Source organism: Rhineura floridana, chromosome 5 (assembly GCF_030035675.1).
Source record: "Rhineura floridana isolate rRhiFlo1 chromosome 5, rRhiFlo1.hap2, whole genome shotgun sequence".
Lineage (NCBI taxonomy): Eukaryota > Metazoa > Chordata > Lepidosauria > Squamata > Rhineuridae > Rhineura > Rhineura floridana.
In genome coordinates, this window is record NC_084484.1 from 18704111 (window position 1) to 18717713 (window position 13603).

At 39.7% G+C, this 13603-nt stretch overlaps 1 pseudogene; it reads left to right on the plus strand.

Moving 5' to 3' along the window:
• The first annotated feature begins 13268 nt into the window (after nt 1-13268).
• On the plus strand, nt 13269-13387 carry LOC133386306 (5S ribosomal RNA; annotated as a pseudogene).
• Nucleotides 13388-13603: the final 216 nt, after the last annotated feature.

The following is a 13603-nucleotide window of genomic DNA, read 5'->3' on the forward strand; positions in this document are numbered from 1 at the left end:
CAAAGAAGCTATCATGTATATAACAGCGGTTTGCCAGCTGAGCAATGGCTTACTGGGGCTTACTACCCAGCTATTGGAATGAGCATGTTCAAACTGAAGACACATCTCATGAAGGAAGGGGAATTTAGACATTTTCTGGGACTAAGTGCTCTCTTCTTGTTGGATGACAGTGGGATTTCTGTTGAGTAAAGAGAGGCCAACGGTACAGAGAGCAAATGGGTATTTTTTCGCTTTGTAGGTTTGCCAATATAGTGCATTATATACAGCAGTAGCAGCTAACCTTTGGGGCAAGCGCGACACAAATCAGGTCTGATGTACGAGTCCGAGCAACTGTACTGCTCTCTATAGCGCATATACCCCAATGCCTTCATGGAGTTCTGCCTCTAGTCTGCTGAGCTGGGGAGCAGGCAACAACATAACAGATAAGAGTTGCCAGGTGAGAAGCATCCCAAATCCTGAGATTTCAGGGGCCTGCCTTAGTGATCTCATGCCTTAGTGATGTCATAGGGGCAGACCTTAGTAATGTCATTAAGCATGATACATTAAGCATCAACCACAGTTGTTTGGAGCATACTACTCAAAAAAAATCTGACTGGAAATTAAGATAGAAATCTTAGCTAAATGAGGGTGATTCCAGGTCCAGCTGAAGGGATGGGATCATTCCTTCTCACCAACTTAGAGAGCCTGGGTAAGGAACTTTTAATCTAGCCTACTTGCTTCTGGAAAGAAGGGTTTAAGTGCCCTCAGGCCAGACCAGTCACCTGAAGGCCGTTGTAGGAAGAAGGGAGCCTAGTGTTGTGGAGATATTAGATGGGAGCACTCAACAGTAAAGATGGATGCCCCTGAAGGCTGCAATTCTAAACACACTTACTAAGGGACTAAGCCCCATAGAACTCCAGGATTTATTTCTGAGTAGATTTGGTTTGGATTGTGCTGTTGGTAAGGATTGACTAGGGATCCTCTGCAAAGATATCCATATCAAAACAGGGTTGGCAACCACCTGTCTGGAACGCCCTGCTTGCCCTTTAATGTGGCTGCTCCAAATTTCTTTACAGACTTGACCCTTCACTTCAGAGAGAGGTTTCAGAAATGAGTAAGAGTTAAGATTCTCTACTCTTTCCTGCCTACTGTCTGGGCTGCTATAAACTCACTTTGACAGCCAACCCAATTCCAGTGAGTAATAATTGACAGAGAGAAAACATACATGGTTTGGTCTACCTTCAGAGGCAGTAGATTGAGAACAACAGCAATTGAAGCCACACTTCCCAATATGAGAATTCTCATTTACCGCTATTGGCCAAGAAACAAACCATCATTCAAATAACAAGGTGCATCATCAGTGGGTTTAAGGGGGTTAAGCTGACCACATGGAACCACTGTTGTTGCTTCTATGGATGTAAGGGAGTGAGGTCAGAGGTAAATGAAATGCAAATAGAAAAACAAAACAAGAAAAGACAATGATGATTTCCTAAATGGAATACCATACCAACCACAACAAAATTTCTATGAGTAAGACAGAAAACTCAGCATCCCACAACCACTCAGGGTTCCTAACCAAAACTACAGAATTCCTGGCAGCCAGTCAGCCAAGGTCACTAAAATCCCCATGCAGCACAACCTGATGCGAGGACTGCAGTTAGCGCAGAATACTGTGGCATGATTGATGACATGAGTGAGACCCTGTCAGCACATAATACCTCTGCTCTGAAATCTGCACTGGTTGCTGATTTGCTACCAGGCCAAGTTCAAGTTGTGCTTTCCATGTTACGGGTTCCACATAATACTTGTTCTGCTCTCATAAGAAATCAATCCTTTCGTGTGGCAGTACCTACACTTTGGAACTCCCTGCCTATTTACATTAGGCAAGCACTTCATTGTACTCATTTTGGCATATGCTAAAAACATTTTTGTTTAGGCAAGCCTACCCAGGCACATAGAAGCTATAGCTCATTGGTGGTTTAATTATTTTGAATGACTTTAAATACCTGTCTTTAATTGTTTTTCCCAATAATTTTATTGTTTTAATTCCTTCTATAAACCACTTTGAGGTTTTTTACAATAAAGCAGTATATAAATGTTATAAATAAAATACATAAATAAATGTATTTATGTGGCCCATGGGTCTCTTCCCTCTTTTAGGCACAAGGGAATCTGCCTTATACCGAGTCAGGCCATTTGATACCATCTAGCTCAGTACTGATTACAAGGACTAGCATTGGCTCTCCAGGATTCCAAACAATAGTCTTTTCCAGAGATTGAATGTTGGACCTTTGCATATAAAGCATGTGCCCTACCACTGAGCTGCAGCCCTGTTTAAAAACGTATCTTTTAAAATTGTTCTTTTCAATTCACTAATGAATGCACAGCATACTAGGGCAGATACACACCATGCATTTAAAGCACATTCAATATACATTTGAAGCACATGAATCCCACACCAACTCATGGGAACTGTAGTTTATTGAAGGTGGAGGGAACTGTAACTGTGAGGGAGAAACTACATTTCCCAGTGGGGCGGGGGGAAGTCATGCGCTTTAAATGCGAGTTGAATGTGCTTTAAATGTAATATGTGGATCTGCATTACTTCATAAACTTTCCCTGCTTATAAATCATTTTAATTAAAATTTGCCTAATCTGCCCCTCAGGGTGAAAACAACAGAGAGGGACCATGACCACCCCAAGGAAGAAAGGCACACTCAAAATGTAAGTTAAATAATAATTTGTAAATAATTTACAACCATAGTGTAAATAATTTACAACCATAGTATGATCCATCAGGCTCTTCCTGTGATGATTATAAGATGTTCCACATTGGTGAGGCAGGTGCACTCTGTGCATGCTCATGCCACTTATTTCTGAGTCATAGTTCCAAATAATCATGTCTTCCCTGCTCAAGTCTGTGGGAGCTGGCTGTGGTTTGTGAGGAGGAGCTGGTGGTGCTTAGGGTGCATCACATTGTTTGGGTACAATAGTGGCTGCATATGTTCCTTCTCAGTAAGCCAACTGGCAAAAACCTCTGTGCCTTTATACTTATAAAAACCAAGCACACCAGAGGATCTGGAGACGTATCTTTAAAATCCTCCTTTCTGTCACTGGTGCATTGTGTGATGCTGGGTACATTACTCTGGCATTCTTTCAATGAAAGGGGTAGTCATGGTTGACAGCAGAAAGGAAACAATAGTCAAGTAGTACTTTAGATAGTGTACACAGAAACAGAAATGCAAGCAATGAAAATATAAGAAAATGTCTGTAAGCATTTTTTTTAAGGCTAGATTTTGGCTAGATAATTTCATGAAATACATAGGAGGAAAAAAATAATGAAATTGAAGTATCTGTAATAACTGCCAGATTCTGATCATAAAATGTTTGACATCCATTAGATTTCCCACTAGCCCGGAAAATTTGCCACCAGACGCACACCTAAAAACACACCTAGTGTTAGTGGTAAAATCACTAAATTGGCAACAGTGCAGGCAAAAGCACTCAAAAATAGTACAGAGCAGAGCCAGTAAGTGGGGCCTGGGGACAAGGGGTTGGCCTAGAAAGAGGCTGTTGCCTGGGGAGAGTCTCGAGGGCTGGATGGAGAGGCCCGAGGTTCTCCACCTCTGCCAGGGCCGGATTAAGTTGAGGAGGGCCCCTAGGCTAATTCTGAGCCGCCCGCCGCCCCATCCCATCCCATCCCCCCACTTCACCTACCTTTCCGCTTCTTTTGCGGCTGTGCGCACTGCGCACGCAGGTTTGCCATCAATCGAGATGGCGGCAGAGGTTTCCCTAAGGGGCTGAAGCCTCTGCCGCCATCTTGGTTGATGGCAGCAATGTGTGCATGTAGCACGCATCCATGCCATCAACCAAGATGGCGGCAGAGGCTTCAGCCCCTTAGGGAAACCTCTGCCGCCATCTCGATTGATGGCAAACCGCAAAAAACAGTGGAGAAAAAGATAAGTGAAGCAGGGGGATGGCGGGTGGTTCAGAAGCTCTTGTCCTGCGATCCGCAGCTCCTGTCCTGCTTCCGTGGATCGCGGGTCCCCAAGAGCTCCAGGCCCCTAGGCTTCAGCCTACTAAGCCTAATGGATAATCCGGCCTTGACCTCTGCCATAGAGTTATGCTCTGTCACTTTAAAGAAAAAGATGTTTTGATAGGAAGAGTACCATTTCACACATAACATTCTTAGGTCAGTAAAATTTAGATGTCTCTAAGCTCTGTCCTTGAGTCATGTACCCTCCATGGCTCCAACCCTAATCCACCCATTTTTAGACTGGCTCTGCTTTTGAATGCCAGGTCCTGCTGTGGCTCCACCTTCTATCAACTATTGCTTCTCTGGAATAAAGTGGTTAAGACTGAACTGCTATGACTAAACTTTGACACTGGTAATTATTTATGTCAGGTTATTTGAACAGAAAGACAATTTCACCAAACCCACTTTGTGGTAATTGTCATTCTCCTGAGGATAAATAATTAGGAGAACCTTGGAATTATCTAACAAATCGTAAACCCGAAGGATCCTATTACCTGCTATAAAAATCAAATTACATATGATTGTTAGCTTCAATAAAAATGCCACAGTTTTATGACAGTTGTTTCATGCCACTGGTAGGGGAAAGTGGCTTTTATCACCAAAATCCCTGAAGTATAAATGTGCTCTTTAAATGCAGTTTAACAAATTCCCACATCTTTGACAAACACAGACAAGTTTTCTTTTTATACAGTGGGTGACTGCTTTATGAATTAAGGCCTAGACCCTTTTCCAAACAAATCTCAACATTAAACAGTGGCACTAAGGTACTAAGGGTGGGAGGGCACTGTAGGATAAAAGAAATGTGTCCTTACCCCATATGTGCCCACTTGAGCAGTTTGCTTTGCAGAACAGGCACTGTTACAGGTGCCACATAATACTTGTTCCACATTTGTAAGAAATTGTTTGTTTAGTGTGGCAGCACCTACACTTTGGAATTCCCTGCCTACTGACATCTGCGAAAGCAGGCACTTTCGGTATATTCCTTTCGGTACCTGCTTAAAACTTTCCTGTTTAGGCAAGACTTTCCAGACACATAAATGTTGATCTGCTTTAATCATTTTGGTTAGCGGCTATATAAATTGTTTTAAATATGCTTTAATTACCTGATTTTCACTGTTTAATGATAATCTTAATTTTTTTTGTAAACCACTAAGAGTTCAAGCAGCATATAAATTTTGTTAAATGAATGAATGAATAAATAAAAAAATAAAATCTGTTTTTTAAAAAAACAAATTACCCAAACTAGGATACATCAGAATATAGAAACAAATGTCTGTTTTTCATTAGGGCTCATTACACCACCACCATCAGTGGCAATGAATAAAGCAAACTTGTCGGTGTGTTTGCTCTGATACTTTACCACTGGAACTACTGCTAGATTATGCTTTTAAACAGAGGAAAATATTAAACTATAAAAGGAAGATAATCTCACAAATCCATGAAATTAGATACAATTACTGTACCTTAATAATCTTCTTGATTTATAATCAAACACGCAGAATGGAAAGAGAGATGAATGCAACGAATTTTAACATATTTGTTTCCCTCTAAAATTTATTATATATTGGGTGCATGTTTTCCATTGGCAATCGTTTAAACTTTCAGTAAAGCTCAACACAAAGTTAGATCCCCCTATGCTTAAAAAGAGCATGCATTTATTGAAAAAAGAAAAATTACAAGAGGAAAACATAAAAGTTTAAGAGTATTTAAGGGCAGTTTTATTTATGTGATAGTGCACAAAAATGGCTTAAAAATCCATATTTTATAACTGTAGATACATAATTATTCCTTGTATGCTTTCTAAGGTTCTTTTCTATGTGGTTTCTGAAACAATACGGACAAAGTTCATACAAATGCATACAAATTTCTGGAGATTAAAATGAAACTACACAGCAAAGCAGAAACGTAAGATATGCATATAATATTTTATCTAAGAAATTTATATCCCACCTTTCTACTATAAAAGCATTAAATACAGCTTATATATATAAAATAGTATTTTAAAACTTCAAAAAACTACAAACAAAATAAAAAAGATAGACATACAGCAACAGCAATGAAGATAACATAAGTGGTTAAAAACCCTTTAACTCAATCTCTGTGAAAAATTCAGGCAAACAGGAAAAATTCATTGGGACTCTGCCACTAAAACAAAACTGGAATAAAGCATTACAGTTTGAAATACTTGAGAGATACTTTCATAGATTTAAGCAAAGATGGGAAGAAATCATTAAATCTTAATACTATAATGTATTGCTAAATGCAATGGTTTCAAAGTATAAGACTCAATATAAAAGACTGCTGTGAAGGAATTTAGATAAATAAATACTAGACATAGTTTGGTCAAGTGGCCAGTTCAGGTATTTTCCCAAGTGTACATTCTGGGAGAAGATATCATCCCATGGTGTTGGGTGATGGAAGTTAAATCATTTACATTTTCATTGGATACTAAGTCCTTTCAGAGACATGATCTCATGCATTCTGATCTTTTGCAAGTCCCTAAGCATGAGTAATACCTCTTATGGTGTCAGCAACTTCCTTATGGAAGAGACAAAAGTTAGGTAGCACTTGATAAAGTCAATTTTAACTTTTATGCTTGCTTTCCAAATTCAGCGTACAGAAAGTTACTGAAGTGAGGCCTCATGAATGGAACAAAAATCACCCAGTAAGTCCAGGTGCCATAGGCAAGTAATGCTTGTCCTAGTGGAGAAGCCAAAATTCTCCTAATTTGAGGCCAGTCTCCTATGGATTGCTGTAAAGTATGCATGTGCTAGAATGTCACCCAATTCGGATTTGGTACAGAATTTTCCATTAATTCATTTATTCTCTATTGTTGCAGAATCAGATTTTTATGTAGTGATTTTCCACGGCTATTTTCTGAAAGTTTTCTTTTTTAAAAAGTGTCTAAAATATTGATGTTAATATTGGTATTTTATCGATATATCCTTCAAATTTTCAATGTTTAATTTATCAACATTTCCTTTTAAAATATTGGTATTTCCTTTAAAAAATCAATATTAATAGCAATATTTATTCTGAGGAGGAAAAATGGATTGGTAAAAGCAGCAATTTGAGGGCAAAGAATGAACACAAATTGATACCAGCCTGTTAGTTTGATAGAATGCTTTTGAACGGGTACCAGACAACAGATCCCATCCCTCCTGCAGATGAAGGACATGTTTCCTTCTGACCTGGTAGGTGAAAAATCAAGATCAGGATGTGGCCATTTTCTGGTAAGAAACCTATATGAATCAGCAGTCATACATTACCACAGTATCTAGTTGGGTGGTGGTGATGGTGAGATTTTCATTTACGCATGTAAATAAATAAATAAATCACTAGTCTTACTGAAATGCTTTTCACTCCATTAGAGGTTTCTCATATCTTACACACACACACACAAGGTTGTTGTGGTTGTTATGTGCCTTCAAGTTGATTACGACTTATGGTGACCCTCCTATGAATCAGTGACCTCCAACAGCATCTGTCATGAAACACCCTGTTCAGATCTTATAAGTTCAGGTCTGTGGCTTCCTTGATGGAATCAACCCATCTCTTGTTTGGCTTTCCTCTTTTTCTACTCCCTGCTGTTTTTCCCAGCATTATTGTCTTTTCTACTGAATCATGTCTTCTCATGATGTGTCCAAAGTATGATAACCTCAGTTTCATCATTTTAGCTTCTAGTGACAGTTCTGGTTTAATTTGTTCTAACACCCAATTATTTGTCTTTTTCGCAGTCCATGGTATGTGCAAAGCTCTCCCCCAGCACCACATTTCAAATGAGTTGATTTTTCTCTTATCTGCCTTTTTCACTGTCCAACTTTCACATCCATACATAGAGAGCAGGAATCCCATGGTCTGAATGATCTTGACTTTGGTGTTCAGTGATACATGTTTGCATTTGAGGACACACACGCAGGACTCTCCAAATTCACTTCAAGTTTCACTTTAGGCTAAAGTCCCCTTCAGATGCTCCCCCTCACATAACTGCAATTGCATAGAGGGAGAGAGCAGAACCACACCTGCTAGCTCCACTCTATGCAGTCTACATCTTGTGGGAGAGCTCTGAAGAGAGGGGCCTACTCTGCGTGTTCAATCCTGCAGGATCAGGGTTTTAAATCACAGGGGAATCCTATGCATGTAGAGCAGGCTCCTCTCTTCAGAACTTCTCCCAAATATGTGGATAGCAGGGGGAAGGGCCAGCGGAGACGTGGTGGTGGAAGTGTAGCCCCTCCATACAATTAGCTGGAGGGGAGATGCCTAAAGGGGGCTTAAGCCACTTTGTCATTCTTCTGTTTTGTCTTTCCTCAGAATTCCTCAGATAAGTGTCCAATTGAGCTTTTACTCTACTCCCTATGCTCAATCACACATATCTCACTTTGTATAAGAAACAAAAACGGCCAAAGTCACATGATGCTACTGTTACACTGTTAAAGCTAAGCGGGTGTCAGCCTACTTGGAAGCCATATCCAAGCTACTCTAAGGTTTCTGAAAGAGAAAAAGAAAAACATTGCCATGTTGCAATCCAGTACATGTCTACTCAGAAGTAAGCTCCACTGGGTTCAATTGGACTTACTTCCAGATAAATGTGCATTGGATTACAGTCTTTCTACCTATTTAGAAAAAAGTAAACAGTTATTGTTTTGTTTTCTTAGAAAATGAAGTGCCAGTACTCATATCTTGATACAAGTGCTGTGGGTGCCAGCACAAAATAGTTGCCATCGGCAGCAAAAAAGAGGCAACAGCCCTCCATACCAGTGAATACTGTCACCAAAAAAGCCCTAAACATACACATGTGCGTTTGAGTGTAGATAGATATATCTTTTCAGTACACCGTTACCCACCAAATAAAATAAAACCCACCACCTCTTGCTGACCTAAGACTGCAAAAATAAATGGTATTATCTAGCACGTGGTAGGGTATCATATATGGATGGTAGTGTATTCCGCTTGGTAGGTCATAAGCTGTGCAAGCCTGTTTGATATGTTTGAGGTGCAGTTTAAAAAAGTCAGGAGATCTAGTGAATAATATGGAGTTGAACAAATTCAAAATGTAAACCACAACAAATGTAAGTGATGATAACATTTAATCAGAATTCTACATTGAACTGTATTTATGTTGTCTATTTTCTTCAAGGAAATTGATACTGAAAACTGAATAATCTGCATAGCATTCTGATAAGCACAATCTCTCCATTCTCTCTTACCCCTTCCACCCAATACATTAAATGGTCTGGATCTTCAGCATTCGTAGTTGCAGGACTTGGCAGACCATGTGGGGGTTTGTCAAAGTGGCTGTTAAGCTAGCAGAAAGGCTGGCGAAGGAACTTTCCTTTCAACGACATTTCAACCCCCCCTTTTCCTCCTTCCTTTACCCCTCCTTCCTTTCCCCAACTTGAAGATAAACAGCCAAAAGGGAAACACAACCGCTGCCCCCCCACAGCCTGTTAGAAAACAGCCTGACATTATTCTATCATGTCTTTTAGTTTACTGTACGATTGCATTTGTTTCTGAGCATATAAATTAAAATTTAATTACAGGAATCCCCTTTGACTAACCCAAGACCAGAGCTTGGAAAAGTTACTTTTTTGAACTGCAGCTCCCATCAGCCCCAGCCAGCATGGCCACTGGATTGGGCTGATGGGAGTTGTAGTTCAAAAAAGTAACTTTTCCAAGCTCTGCCCAAGACTTTCTGCTGGCACCTGCAAGGGGAAAGCGTTTTCTTTATGCATTTTGTACATAATTAGAAGTCTAACCTTTAACTCATGCTTTTATCCCATTTAAGCTTCCTGTAAATTGTTTACTGGAGGGTATAAAAATCAGGGACAAAGACAGTGGGGTTGTCGACCGCATCCACATAGCTGTTTGTCTCTGTGAGTGCCTTTTTAATAAATGTTTATATTTTTCTTCTAAACTGCTGTCTGGCTTCTCCTTACTGACCAGAGCGAGGCACGGCCCAATTTCTTACATGGCCCTTAACAAACAAGTTGCCAACCAGAAATGTAATAGTTTGGTAACATTCACTGAGAATCACAATTAAGTGGGACTCATAAAGAAAACATCCTGGCATTATCAACTAGATTCCACCCAAACGTTCTGTAGTGTAGTACTCTGCTGTCTTCTGAATTGGTGATTGTCAGATTCTCTGAGCATTTCATAATTGCAAGGATCCAGTGTTGCTGTTGGCTTGGACTTTATAAAAATGTTTCCTTTTTTCTCAATTCCCCTCACTTGCTCCCCATTTCATTTTATCACATGTCCTTTGAAATGACATCTACATCACTGCTACCACCCAGTGTCTGTCAAAACAAGAAGTTTTTGTAAGTCCAGATGAGTGGCAGCCTAAATGAATAAATAGTAGGTGCCTAGAAATAGTCATCCAGTACTACTTCACTGGTACAAAGGCTCTTCACTGGTACAAAGGCTCTTCACTGGTACAAAGGCTCTTGTTCTTTGGGATTCAGTTTCATGGCTTTCAGGTTCTCTCATTTATTCCTTTTGGAGGTTGAGCTTTCCAAGAGCTTTCCAAGAAATGTTAAGGTCATTTGCTTGTTTCTCCCCCCCCCTTTTTTTTTCCCTCAGGAGAGTCCTTCTTTCAGAATTGGAAATAATGCTGTTTACAATGTTAACAAACATTTACACTGTCCCAGTTTCAAGAGCACAATTTCTCAAAACTTCAGAAACAGCCTCCTAATCGTTAGGCCAAAAATACAGTTGCCACCGAATTTTACCTAAATCAAAACATCTGAAGAATTTTGAGGGAAGTCAGGCGTTCTGATAAATTCCTCAGAGAATGTTTCAGATAAACTTAGTCAAAGGTCTAACTAACATGTCATATCTCTCCATTACACTAATGTCATTTCTCCAAGGACATGAATGTAAAAATCAGGAAAAAAATCATTATATTGATTGCTTATGTCACCTTGCAGCCATCCACACTGAAAGGCAGGGCAGAAATTCAGTAAATAAATAAAGACATGCAAAACAATAACTGTTTGTTCCCTTGATTTTTGCCCAACTTCTTGAAGAAACTTGAATTAGTTAATATCTTAAGTATGAACTTATCTTATTTTGACCACCCCAGCTATTTAGTGAAGCATCTGAAACTTGACTTCAGAATTGTCCTATTGATTCAGAAATCTGGTAGCTGAATGTTTAAACATACTCCATTCTGTACAGAAAAGGATAGAGCTGCTTCCTTCTGATCCAGGGAATTCCTAGAGGAACTCATGCTTCTAACTGCCATTCTTTCAGAGCATATCGCATATTGTTCTCTTTGAACAGGGCTAATGACCTATCATTTAAAGGGCTGCTTTTTATCTCCTCAGGAATGCTGCAAGACTGAAGCCATCTATACCAATATAACTATTCTAAGCTTCTATTATCTCAGAGAGGAGTCAGTGCAGCTCATTGTGGGTTTTGAGGATACCTCACTGTTCTGGATGATTTTGTCACTCTTAGAAAATGTACCGGCCTGAATGGTTTCCTTGTGATAAAACACACCACAGCATTATTTCTGACTTAAAGTGGAAATACAAATATACTCAATTGCTTGGTCATACTGAGCAATTGAGCTACACTTCCTACATTATCCTTGAGGCAGGGTCAGCTTCAGGTTTGCACAGGCTCCCCTGCCATGTCCTTGCTTCTGTTAACAATGCCATGAGTCCATACATAGATGGGTGGGCAGAGGTGGAAGATGCAGTACTGGTACAATGGAGGAACTGGATGCAGCAGTGGCACCCCTACAGATGGACAGCAGTACGGGAGTGGTGTTGGGCCACAGCGGCTCCGCCATGCTGACTGGACATGCCTTGGGATATGTAAGATTTGGAATGGGGAGATGAGAGAGGAAACCCACCAAAAAATAATATGATGATATGGGAAGTAACTATATCATCGTCATTTCCCATATGGACTCTCTGTTTCAAATGTTATCAATGTGAGATAGAATCCAACAATGCATAAGCAGCAACTGCACCACAAAAATAATGCAGTACTACTGATGCTTTTATTATTGTTTATTATGATGTTTTTATTGGTTTGTAAATTTGATAGTGCCTTTATGTTGAAAGCCACCTTGACGTACTTCTATGAAAAATGTGATTTACAGTATAAACACTTTAATAATTAAATAATCCCTGAACATTTTATCTGGGTATGATATATGCATTAAAATCTGAAGACCTATTTGAAGAAATAACCTTCTAGTCATCACTGATGGCAGGGCCCCACTGACTCCTGCCTGCCTTAGGTGTTCCTTTTGAAACAAAAATGCTGATCCCCGAGGCTCCAAACACCAATCCATGTGCCATTTTAATTTCTCACTATGCCCTGGAATGATACTATATCAGTGGCAATATCGGAAATTAAAATGGTAGCTAGAGTTAGCCACTCACCAATGCTTCATATGCAGCTATCTGCCTATGCTGTCCCACTGATAGAGAAGGTGGTCCACCAAACAAGGAAGTAGATTACAAGAGTGCACTTTGCCCAGGCTCCCTCAAACTTGGAGCAGGCCTTGACATCAACTGCAGCTTCTTGTAGTGTGTTAGATGCCATTCTAACTTTAGAAAGCAGAAGTGGTGAATTTGTGAAATGGGGGAGCTATGGTAAGAAGTGGGGACTCAGAAACCCTGAAACTTTCTGTCTGGCCCTTTGGATACCATCCATGGAAGTTACTGTCATATTAACCGTTGATCATAGGTAAGTTCACTAGAATGCAATTGGAACAAGAACAATCAGAAGGGAGAGGGGCAGTTGGGCCATTTGGCCTGGGCCTCAAGCTCAAACGGGGGCTCAAATTTAGATACTTGTTAATTTCTTGGCATTTGGTAAGCTTCAGAACTTGTTTTTATGCACATTGGATGTGGCACACTCTCTCATCTTACACCTGTACATTTAAGCGAATAATAGATATTATTTGGTAAAAGATGTATTTTTTTGTTGTTAACTGATCTAGATTTTATTGTATTAAAGACTTTAAAAATCTAGAAAAGGAAACATACAGGAATGACCTGAAGATAAGCAATCCAACCTCCTGTGCTAAACTAGGATCCTTCATACATTGACTTAAATCAGTATTGCATACCAGAAGCAGTGTTGGGATGGATAAAGCTAAATATGTAATAATTCAGTTACAATCCAGATGGCTAAAGTAATTGAACTGAGTAACATAGCAATGAAAATGTGGGTATCCCTTAAACTATTCTGATTGACTAAAGAGAAATATTCCTTAATCTAGGATACAGCAGGGTACGGCCATACTACACCGAACATGCCCAATCTCATCTGATCTGGGAAGCTAAGCAGGGTCAGGCCTGGCTAGTACTTGGATGGGAGACTGCCTGGAAATACCAGGTGCCGTAGGCTTAGAGGAAGGTAATCGTAAACCACCTCTGAATACCTTTTACTATGAAAACCCTATGAATATATGTATACAAAAAAAGATTCATAGGACTGCCGTAAATTGTAAATGACTTGAAGGCATACAACAAAAAGAATACAGCAATGATTCTGATCTTTCTGTAACAGAATGCTTCCAAACCTTTATAAGTATGGGTCCCCCTTTGTAAGCTGAAAAAAAAT